This window comes from Megalopta genalis, chromosome 5 (assembly GCF_051020955.1).
Source record: "Megalopta genalis isolate 19385.01 chromosome 5, iyMegGena1_principal, whole genome shotgun sequence".
Lineage (NCBI taxonomy): Eukaryota > Metazoa > Arthropoda > Insecta > Hymenoptera > Halictidae > Megalopta > Megalopta genalis.
This window is the reverse complement of record NC_135017.1, coordinates 30,394,841-30,406,232: the sequence shown is the minus strand read 5'-3', so window position 1 is coordinate 30,406,232 and position 11,392 is coordinate 30,394,841. Positions and strand designations below refer to the sequence as shown.

Sequence of the window (11,392 nt, the reverse complement as noted above, 5' to 3'; positions counted from 1 at the left end):
AAACGAGAGGTGTTCCACTAGGTGGCAGCACTATGTATCGCGAGGGGGCTCCGGCGGCCGTATTGCGCTCGGCGTACCGCAACTCATCGAGTACTGTCGAAATCTGACGAAGACCACCGATTCTGTCCGACCGTTTACGATCACGTACGAACTATTCAATATCAAGTGCACGACCCTCTCCATTCCGACGAGCACATGGAACGGGATGAATAACGATGTTTAACCATTAACTTTATTCGTTTATTCATTACTTGTTATTATACTATCATTCCATCGAATAACTGGTACATTTTTCTCTTACCATTATTCACTTTCTTCCTTTCATCTTAAGTTGTTCACCAGGTATACTGTCTCACTTCATAACCTTAAATTTTATACATTACACTTATATAACATTATGTGTACATTGTATATTGAATAAATTAGATTTCAATGCTTATTTTATCGAATATTCATTTAAAGATAAACAAATTCGTATAACAACTTATGTTTTAAAAGTTTATATATCACTAGTAAATGAAATATAACATTATTTGTTATACTAATAAACTATCGATCAACAACTTTATGTTGTCATATGTTGTCATTTGAAATTTCTCTGTTTTCTGAAAATTCTCTAAACCATCTTCTTTTTATTATTTTTATGCGTATTATATTTTTGTCGTTTTCACGAATTGTACGACTACAATAATGTTGGTCTCGTTAAGAACGGATCGACTCGCATGGATTTACGAGTATGTATCTATTTACTGTAAGGGAGATTTGTGAAGAAAAAATGTCAAGCATGAAGTTTAGACAGGCGTGGTGCATCGTAATTGAACTAGGAAAGTGAGAACAACACAATTTCTGCTATATCAATCGACATCGGTTTTTAAAATTTTATTTGCCATTTTCCTCATACCGAGATTCAGTTCGTGCTGGCCGAACGGTCACAAGAACTGAACCAGAATAATGATCATAATTCATATTCAACAAAGTACAGTCAAAAATGGGATAAATTCAGTGAGAATATATGTCATTCCTTACATAACAATAAACAAAAAAGTCTGAAATAACTTTTCATTCGATGTTTAGTTTAATAAAAAAAATGAGCTCAAAAATACATATGTATGTATGTATGTATGTGACGAATTGAGATAAGAAACATTATGTACGTTATATTCGATGAATTTATCAAAATTTGATTTTCTCTCTCTCGAAAACTAAGCTATGATGAAAACATTTTTATTCTATATTTTCCATGTTCTCTTCATCTGTGCCATACTTTCAGCCATATTTTGTTTAATTCGCGTGTGTACACATTCCTGAGAAATTGACTAATCATAATTGTTGAAAATATTACAAATTTAATATTATTGTGTCGGTAATGCGCAGTTACAATTCCATGCTACAATTTTATAAATTGTAGAAATTGTCAAAATTGTTTACTATATTCTGTAGCTTTTGTAACTTTTATCCATAAGCGATTTTGTTTAAATTCACAGTGCTTTTCATATGAAATTTAATTTTTGTTATCGCTTAAGATAGCAAAACCTGTTTTTGTTTAAGTTGAAGATAATAATCACAAAAAGTAGGGATAAGTGTTAAAGGAAATTACGTGACGAAAATATTTGAACTTCTAAACGTTCTGGTTTCAAATGATGATTATACGTAACTGAAAACTCGTTTGTTACCGATTACCATTTACCGATGAGGAGAATCCATTTCGGTCGCTTATAATAATTGTTAATGAAAAATATTTATTTCAGTTGCTCATAAGAATTGTCTGCGAGAGGATCTCTGTTTCGATTATTTATAACAGCTATCCGTGATGGAAATTTATTTCAGTTGTTTGTAGAAGTCCAGTAAAAGAAATGGTATTTTATAATTACAAAAAATATTGTTTTCAATCGATTAAGACATCTATATTTTGTTCTTCCTGTATATTTTGCAATAAACAGGACATTTTTAAGTAGTTGTTGTAAATTGTTTTGTATTGGCAAAACGTGACAATGCGCTGTCAAAATATTCTTTCATTGCAAGTGACAAGTAAATTATAAAGGAGTGTAATGAAAACTATATTTTCGTTATCGACTAATAATATATGGGATTGAAATAAAATTTCTTTATTAATGATGGTAATTGTTAACGAAACAAAATTTTTAATAATTTCAATGAGTTTTACTATATATTTCAATTATAATATTGTGGTCTCCAATTTTAAAAATGCGTACCTAGATGTTGTACATATACATATTTATAGTACAGTAGAACTTCGATTATCCGAATTCAAAATTGATAGTTGATTTCTTTTTATTTTCGATAAATTATTGATACAATAGTATAAAATGATAGGTCGAGGTTTAATTTGCTCCTTATGTATGCATTCATCGCCGATTATTTATATTTTATTTTAGCTATTAAAATTTTATCAATAATTTTTACCAACTTTTTATATTACGTCTGAATGTGGCTAATTCAACTTGAATTTAATATATTTTTATCCTGATTAACTTTTAGTTTCGAGCCTACCTGCATACATTTCCTGCGGCATAATTTCCAGAAAAATTGAAAGTTTATTGATGGTCGATAATAAAATGTTAAACTAAAATTAAAATAAAATGGTTAGTTTATTATATTCTTCATAATGAACGAAGATTATTATAAATATATCCATTTGAGTCCCAGTTGTTGAGATCAAGGGGTCCCTCTGAGCCGTAACACTATCGAGAGAGATGAATACGGGGTCGGATCGAATGCCTTTACAATTTTCAATATTTTTTCGTTAAATTTCCGTTGAGTTTGTACGTTTCTGTTTCCTTTCCTCTCCCGTTGAATCTTCCTTTTAATTAGTGAACCTTTCATCTAATTTAAACATAACGAAAATAATTTGTATTATTAATTATATATAAGTGGAAATATCTATTTTCAGTCGCGACAAAATTATAAGACAAATAATGCCTTTTATTATTAAATTATAGCAAATGTCCCCAATTTTATTTTTAAATCATCTTTTTATTCAACTAATTTTTGTTTAACCGTTCTTCTTAGATACTTCCACTTTTCTAACAGACATATTTTTCATTATTCAACATTAAAACTGCTTTCTTCTAAAGTCTGGTTTCTAAAAGTACACTTGTGTTTATATATCAGCATTTATCAATCAGAATCTTCAGCGCTACGGTAAAATATCTAGCTAATCCAAAGCTGTATTGTCATCAATTATATTTCAATAATTTCGACAACCCTTAATGAAATTTACAATTTGTGGTTGTTTACATATTATTTTTTGTATTCTTATATTTTAATGGAAACGAATGTATATCAAGACATTTTTCTTTTGTTAGTTATTGTACACTAAGTCGATCATTAATCATTAATATTGTTTAAATTATCAGAAATTTACAAACAGGCAGATTTGCTATAAATGCTTTATGTAACGCAATATATTTACATGCACCTCTTAAATTAGCGTTCGCATAAAATTATAATAAAATCTGATCAACATTGATGTGACTTTGCATTACCACACTAAGCAGAATATTGGCAGCAGAATTTTCTTCATGCACTGAAACACCTTTATTCACCAATGCCTTTAGACAATCGAAATTATCATGTTGTGCTGAAAATGATATTCTTATTAATAAATACATATAATTAAATATAGAAAGATTTTTATAATTTTAACTAAAAACTGAAGAGATACCTGCATATCAAATACCTAATTGAAGAGAACTGTCCATAGCACCAGGCAAACTTGGCACTTGCCCCAACTCGCGCTTTTGCCACAGGTCTTGCACATATTGTTAGATATTTTTAGTGCTAGGTACATATATGTATTTTTGTAAGGGCACAGCTTACTCAGGGCTCCGTAATCTCTAGGGACGGCTCTGCGTTCGAATTCCACACCAACGAAAGATGTGCGAAGATCAATATACATATATACGTATTTATCTCAACCGTAGCATGCATTGTGATTCTCTTCACCATAACTATACTTCACTTCTTGTATCCTTTGTGTTTATAGTCTATTGTATATTACTTCACTGGAAACAGAAAGTATATGATTAAGTAAGTCTTATTTTTAAATAAGTTTAAACCAAAAATAATTTATGAAAAAATTATCAAAACTATGTGTACCGTACATGCTGTTTACAGAATATCGAATTTATTTACGAAAATTGAACCGTTATACAAAATCAGCCTTTATACATATACATATATACATAGGCTACCTGATTATTTAAATATATTTTTCCAAAACATCTATAGAACAAAAGTATGGTTTTAAATGTTTTCAGTTTATAAATAATATCAACAACTTTCATTATATCAACATAATGTCTTATAATAAGATTTATGGAATAAATATCTTGTTTTAATATGGAAAATGTAATTCTATTATTTGTTGGTGTGAAAATATTAAGAAAATCGTAAACAATTACGACGTCGTAAAGTGAAACATTTTAGTATTCACTTATTGTTGGTTCACTTTATCCGATTTATGCTGTGTTTAGATATCTTTTGATCAGAAAAGCATTATCAGTTGATTCGTACTGTTTCTACAACAAAATTTTTAAATACAACAATAATTTTATTGCTATTAGAAATCAATAATAAAACGTTTAGAATGTTATCCCCAGGAGGTTCGTATTATTCAGATTGATACGGTTATGACTCGGCATCAGAGACAACATTGTAGTGTAGAGATGTACCTGCATATGTATATGCATTTGTTAAATAAATCTAATTTTATTTATTATTAACGTTATAATAACAGTAGCATTACCAATCAACTAAGGATAACAACAAAGTGTAAGTTACTGCTAAAAATTTCATAGAAATCGAGTTCGATAAGTATGATAGATTTTATATGTCAACTGTTGTATATGTATAAATAAATAAGTAAATACAAATAAATCAAACTTAAAATATCGCGAACTATTGTTCGTAAACAAAATGTAAGCACTGTAAAGTTTATAAATTCATTAGTAACACTTTAAAAAATTCATTAAATTCATCAAAAATGAGGACACAACTTTTCGACAATTTTATTAATTTTCTTTTTCAATTTTCAATTCAGATTGTAGAGCATAAAATAGCATAAAACTTTGTATTTAACCATTTTTTCATATCTTACACTATTTTAGAAATATTGACGATAATAAAGAAATTCGTAATATTTTTGGGTTGTTTTTACCCCAAGGACCTTTTTGTAGGATATCTTGAAAATTGTTTTATTTTTAGAATGACTTGGACTACATTTCTACAAAGTTACAGATTTTTTTATATTTTCGAGTTGCCGATGTGCCTTGTGAGTTAATTCGAAATTAATTGTTACTTCGAATTTCAAAGTTCGAAGCTACAATGTGACGTCACCGGTGTTCCGATAACGTGACGTCATGTTTAATATGCAGTGATCTGTTGCTTGCATATGTTGTGATGAAAAAAAAGAAAATGTCATCATTTAACATGATTTCTTTTCTTTGTATTTGAAAATGTAGCACATCTTATACACATCAACTTACTTTCATTAACTGTATACATATTTATATATGAAACTTATTATTAAATTTATAAAATTACATCTATTTTGATTAATTTTGTAGAAAAGAGACAACATTAAATGAAATCCACAGATCATATTCAGCTTCTCCAACAATGACACTATTAAAAAAGATACACATTCTTCACAAGACAGAATTAATAAACTTAGTTCAGAACTAGTTTTGCAGAATGAAGAGAATGAACTACTGAGGAAAATAAAAAGAATCTACGGAGAGATACTACATTAATAAAAAAGACAATATTGAATGATGTACTCCGTTGTTTTTGATTAACATGTATGTACTTACAGGCCTGAAAAAAAGTTTATTGCTACTTTGTAATAATAATAACACTCTTGTAAAAAAATATCTGCATTTTATTTCAATTCCTATGAACCAATTAAGAAAATAAATTTTATTGTTCAACAATTTGGTTGTCTAGTCACTTCAACACGCATTCAACACAGAGAAATTTTTTAGTACATATAAAAGACAAATTACAATTTTATTATGTTGTTACCATAATAGAACATTGCCATTTTCTGGTTACTTACATATAATGACAATGATAACAATAATAATCAAATTAGTGTTGGTTCTTTGGTTAGGAACAATTAATAGTAAATAAATAAATTAAATTAAATTTATTATTATTAATTAAATTAATTAAATAATTAATAAAAATTCATTAATATATATATATATACATGTATAATATTTTGTACACCGTGAGTAAAATAACTTCATCACAATAAATATTTTACTTATTTATAAGATAGTATAAAAAATATCAAAGAGAAACATTGTTTGGTTTGAAGGGAGAAATTTGATGAACAACAAATTTTTCTCAAGTTTATGAACTTGCACGATTTTAATTCTGTTAATGTTTTTTTAAAGGTAAGTATACTTTTTTATCATTGTGATATAATATCTGGGGTCAATATCTCTCATACTGTGACCTTTATGTGATCTTGAATACAACAAATTTAGACATCAATGATCTTAAAATTACGAAAAATATAACCATTAGACAAATTTTCTATTCATTATAATATTTGCCCCTTCCAGCAAGAAAATATTTTACTTTGATATTTTTTCATATTATGTAAAACATGTAAAATATTCAAAGTGATCAAGTTATTTTATTTACCCTGTATATTTTACAGTAAAAAGGACATTTTTAAGTAGTTGTTGTAAATTGTTTTGTATTGGCAAAACGTGACAATGTCAGCAGCAATATAAATTTCATGATTGAATGTATTTAGCAGCATATTCTGCAAGTAAAAATACGAAAAAATGTTATAAGAATATAGACTTTTAAATGTTTTGGTAAGAAGTTACGATAGAAATCCAAAATGATAACGAACGGCTTTCTCGCAGCATTATTATAAAATCATACAGTGTAAACTATAAACGATAAATATATCCACGAAATATCAGTCCGTTATCATTTTGTATTCTCGCTATAACCTTTTAATAGAGCACTTAAAAAGCAATGTTCATATAATATTTTTTTCTTATTTTTATTTGCAGAACATGCTGAAAAATTTTTGCAGAAAAAAAACAAGGACACCATATATATTGAGCAGAGAATTTCGAAAAAACATATTCTTACTATAGCGACAAGCTACGACTTGCCATTACATTTAATATATTTTTACCTAAGAGCGCGAAAAACTCTGTCGCTCAGTGATTCTCTGACCGCCGTTGCAATTCTTTCGACATCTGCGGAACTTCGTTGAGCAGCTGCATTTCGGAATCACTCCTGCAGATTTCTGTGGCACGGGCGCTTACCAACAAACGTGTAGGCCACCTTGCAAATCCAAAAGAAGACATCGTACTAGGATACATTTCCCTAAAAGTTGGTCAAAATGCAATTTCTGAAATGTGCACTGTATGCATTTCAAAGCATCAAATAACGTTTAGAGGGTATATCAAAAATGTTCGAATCAAGCGAAATAGGTAATTCCTGAGGTTATGTCAAGGTTAGACACCTTTTCTTTAACGGAAACGTCTTTTGCGGCTTTATTAACGAGTTATTAACGAAAAACAATGAACAGTCAGAAGGCGAGTAAGTACAATATTAGATCACACATGACAAAAAATTATTAGTTTACGAGATATTTGTGTGAAAATATTGCAAGTTAGTATCAACATATATACGTACCTCTTGCGAATTGGCAAAACTTTTGAAGCGTTAAGTTGCATTGTTCGCACTTAAATAGCTCGTAAACTAATAATTTTTTGTCTTGTATGGTCTAATATCTTTTTGCTCAGATTAGCAAACTGAATCGATTAGTGTATTTAAAATTATTGTCCTATATAGAAATCTTCTTACACAGAAAAATGAATTACGTCATCTTGCGGGAAACATTTTGTACACACATGTGTCGTGTGTAATTAACCTGTTAATTTAATTTGTAGATTAAGATCAGATACCCCTATTGTCTATACAGATAGACGATGCGCTAGTAGCATTCTCAAACGTAAAAAACATTTTCAAACGTTTTAAACAGTACACGATGATTTAACACTATTTTTACCAAAGGGATTAAAGGATATCTTTTAATAATTTTTAATACAAATTATTATCTAAATATTATCATCACAAAATTAATTCGGTAAATTGTATAATAGAAAATATCGGTAAAAATAGCAAAATCTTTCTAGGTTTTGTAAGAGATGGGTGTAATAAAAAAAAAAATGTTGCAAGTTACTTTCTAGCGTATCGTAATGTGCGCCCTTGCTACGTTCGTATATGCACTTGATTTTTTAGTTGCGTGACGTCAAGTACGGTTACTTACATTGCTTGCGATTGTAATTCAAATCGATGAATTGGACTGTACAAAAATCCAAACAGGAAAAGTGGTCAAAGGCACGTGGACTATTTCAGCAATGGCTAAAGATAGCAGCGCGGCGAGCATTCGCATAAAGTTTATACTGTAAACCTGTAAACTGTAAACTTGTAAACTATCCGTACCTGCGGTATTCGTCAACATTTGTCAACGTTCATCCGACTCCATCTTGCTTCATCTGACTCCATCAAATAGAGTGGAAGTCGCTTTTTGCGAATGTAGTTTTCAGTACCCTCTTGTGAGTTTGATACCTAACTAAATAGTTCCCACTCCTAATATAGCGGAACATTTGAATTCGTATTGATTGTTTCTATGCGTATGTATATATGGTGTTTAAGAAAAGCATTCAATATTTATATGGTATATAAGGACATACTGTACTGACAATTAGTAAAAAAACTTTAGTAAATACAGGTTGAAAGATCATCCGCTTTTGAGATATAGATATTTTTGTTTGTTACTTAACAGAGATACCATGGCTTGAATCATGCGCGGAGGCACAACCGTGGTGGTTTATAGCGAGTTCCAACAGGCACTTTCTTTTATTTCTTATCTCTGTTGTTGTCTTTTCCGGAATAATTAGGTTACTAGGTTCATAGGCTGGCAATATTTCCATTTCTGCCTATATACTGAACTGTGATAGGATGAAATCTGCCGATAGATGATACGAGAATCGAGGTTAGTGTGAGTTAGGTCAGATTGGGTAGGCTTTCCCGTTTCGTGTTGCTATTTCAAACACTGAAATATTGAAATATTAATGATTTCAGCTACTTTTCATAATATTAAAGGTTGGATAAGTTCGATTGTAGGGGGGGGGGGGGGGTCGAAGGTTAATAGATTTGATAAACTCGGTGGAGTGCCACGGTACTAATACTTCTCTGACTTCTTCAGATAGATTATTGCAGCTTACCCTGCATTACGTGATTGGTGGACGATGAGGAAAGCGTAAAAACTCTGAGAATGAAACTTAACACACTCAAGGTTTAATGATGGAAAATGTACAAAGTGTGTTAGCTAACTCCTATTCGTTTATACTTCCTCTTGTTGCCACAGACTGTCTTGAAATGCCTGAGGAGCATTCGTAACTGCTCTTTGTATAATCTGCGGTGGCAACTGGTGCCAAACGAAAGTCCCTAGTGGTGCGCGCTTGGGGGAATGACTCGCTAGCGCCATCGACCCAACATATGTGTAAGATCTACGCTTACGACGTGTTCTACGGTGGTACTGCGTTCCGCCTGAAGTGCTATGCATACGTGTATATTATTATTAGGGTTATTTTGGCGAGGTGAATCCACCTAGAGCCTTGTAGCGCTCGCCCCATTCCAGAATAAACCTTTTTGGAATATACACCGTTGTTGAGTTTACATTATTGGTCGTCTAGTAACTGAATCCTTGTCGCTGCGTGTAGGTAGTGCAGACTGCATCACGATATATTACTATGGAATAAATTTTATTATGTGTAGAGTCGATGGCGCCACCGAGCCATTCCCCCAGCGCACTTCTCTAGAGAATTTGGTAGCCACCAGTTGCTATCACGAAATACATAATACGTAGCCTCGAAAGTTCTCGAGGAAGTTCGTTAGACAGTGCATTAGTCAGTTCATAGAGCACTAACGGTAGATCTGAGAATATTAAGCCGCGATTCTTCAAGCCTTGCGGATCGTATTTATAAAAACTCGGGACAGTTGGCAAAAAAAAACAGCGGCCAGCATGCTGGTGTACATTAATATCAATACATAGTGATGCTAGAATAAAAACGATGATTTAATTTTTTTATTTCTAATTTCTTGCCACGATTCGAAGGCAATTCGGAGGCTACATCACGTATCTTGTAGCTCCGCGGTTTTTCTTATCTGACTCACATCCAACGGACCATTTTGTATTATATGCTTAACCGATTTTGTTGATACTTATCATTGACGTAGTAATAAATTACATAGACGTAGGACTAGCACAGGAAAATATACAACTCGAAATTTGGCATTTTCGGCAGAAATTACTGTACTTTGTAATGCAGGTATTCACTACGCATATACGTCGCAGAATCAAACGCGGACAGTTCATAACGCATTTCTTTATACTTTGCATAGTGTATTCAGTCGCATATATACAGGGTGTCCCAAAAATGTCTCGGAATCCGAAAGTGACGGGTTCCTAAGGTCATTTGAAGCAACTTTTTTCTTTACAAAAATTTTCTCCGAGGCACCGTTAACGGGTTATTAACGAAAAACAGTGACCAATGAGAGGCGAGCTCGGCTGGCGCGAGGCGACCGATCCAATGAGCGGAATTTGGCTTCGTGCGCTGGTTGGCTGGGCCGCCTCGCGTCAGCCGTACTCGATTCTTATTGATCACTGTTTTTCGTTAATAACTCGTTAACGGTGCCTCGGAGAAAATTTTTGTAAAGGAAGAAGTTGCTTCAAATGATCTGAGGAACCCGCCATTTCCATATGGCGCTAATAAAGCAGGATTTTGAGAAGCCTTTATTAATAGCACTCGATGGATTTGATGAACTTTTAGATCAATCGGATAGAGATAAAGTTATCTCATTACTGGAACATTTAAAAGGTAAAACTAAAGCTAAATTTTAGATTACTACTCGTCTCCATTATCAGAAGATTTTAGAGAATACGGTAATACATTAAAAAAAATACTTAAAGAATTATCTAAGTATCATTTTAAGTCACGAGGAGTTTCAAAGTATTTTTAGCAATAGTGATGAAATAATAGAAAATACGAGAATGCAAGGATACACCGAGGTATTTTTAAGTAAAATGCACGAAATATTTAAAGACGATGCATCTAAGCTCATTGGAACACCATTACAGTTCTATTTAATGTTAGAAGGCTCTAGGAGATATTTTAAGGAATGAACGCAAGATGTTAATGGTCAAATACCACACTTTAGTTATCTAGGCAATGACATATGGGAAGCGTATAAAAATTTTGTTCATGGAAAGTATAATATTTATTTTAATAAAGCAAAAGTTGAAGAATAACTAATACAGGAGCAA

The 11,392-nt window shown here is 31.4% G+C and overlaps 1 long non-coding RNA gene across 12 annotated transcripts; it reads right to left on the bottom strand.

The window, feature by feature from the left end:
* Window positions 1–2,590: 2,590 nt before the first annotated feature.
* On the bottom strand, window positions 2,591–9,457 carry LOC117223257 (uncharacterized). Of its 12 annotated transcripts, XR_004490885.2 has the most exons (7): window positions 9,291–9,446; window positions 8,330–9,118; window positions 7,864–7,930; window positions 7,187–7,380; window positions 3,686–4,025; window positions 3,507–3,601; window positions 2,591–2,844 (listed from the first exon to the last, which is right to left on the bottom strand). It is a non-coding gene; the product is annotated as an uncharacterized LOC117223257 (long non-coding RNA). The 12 variants fall into 12 exon arrangements; XR_013033526.1 differs by having other exon boundaries at window positions 7,187–8,424; window positions 8,506–9,118; window positions 9,291–9,457; XR_013033518.1 differs by having other exon boundaries at window positions 7,187–8,690; window positions 8,766–9,118; window positions 9,291–9,453.
* Between the last annotated feature and the right edge of the window lie 1,935 nt (window positions 9,458–11,392).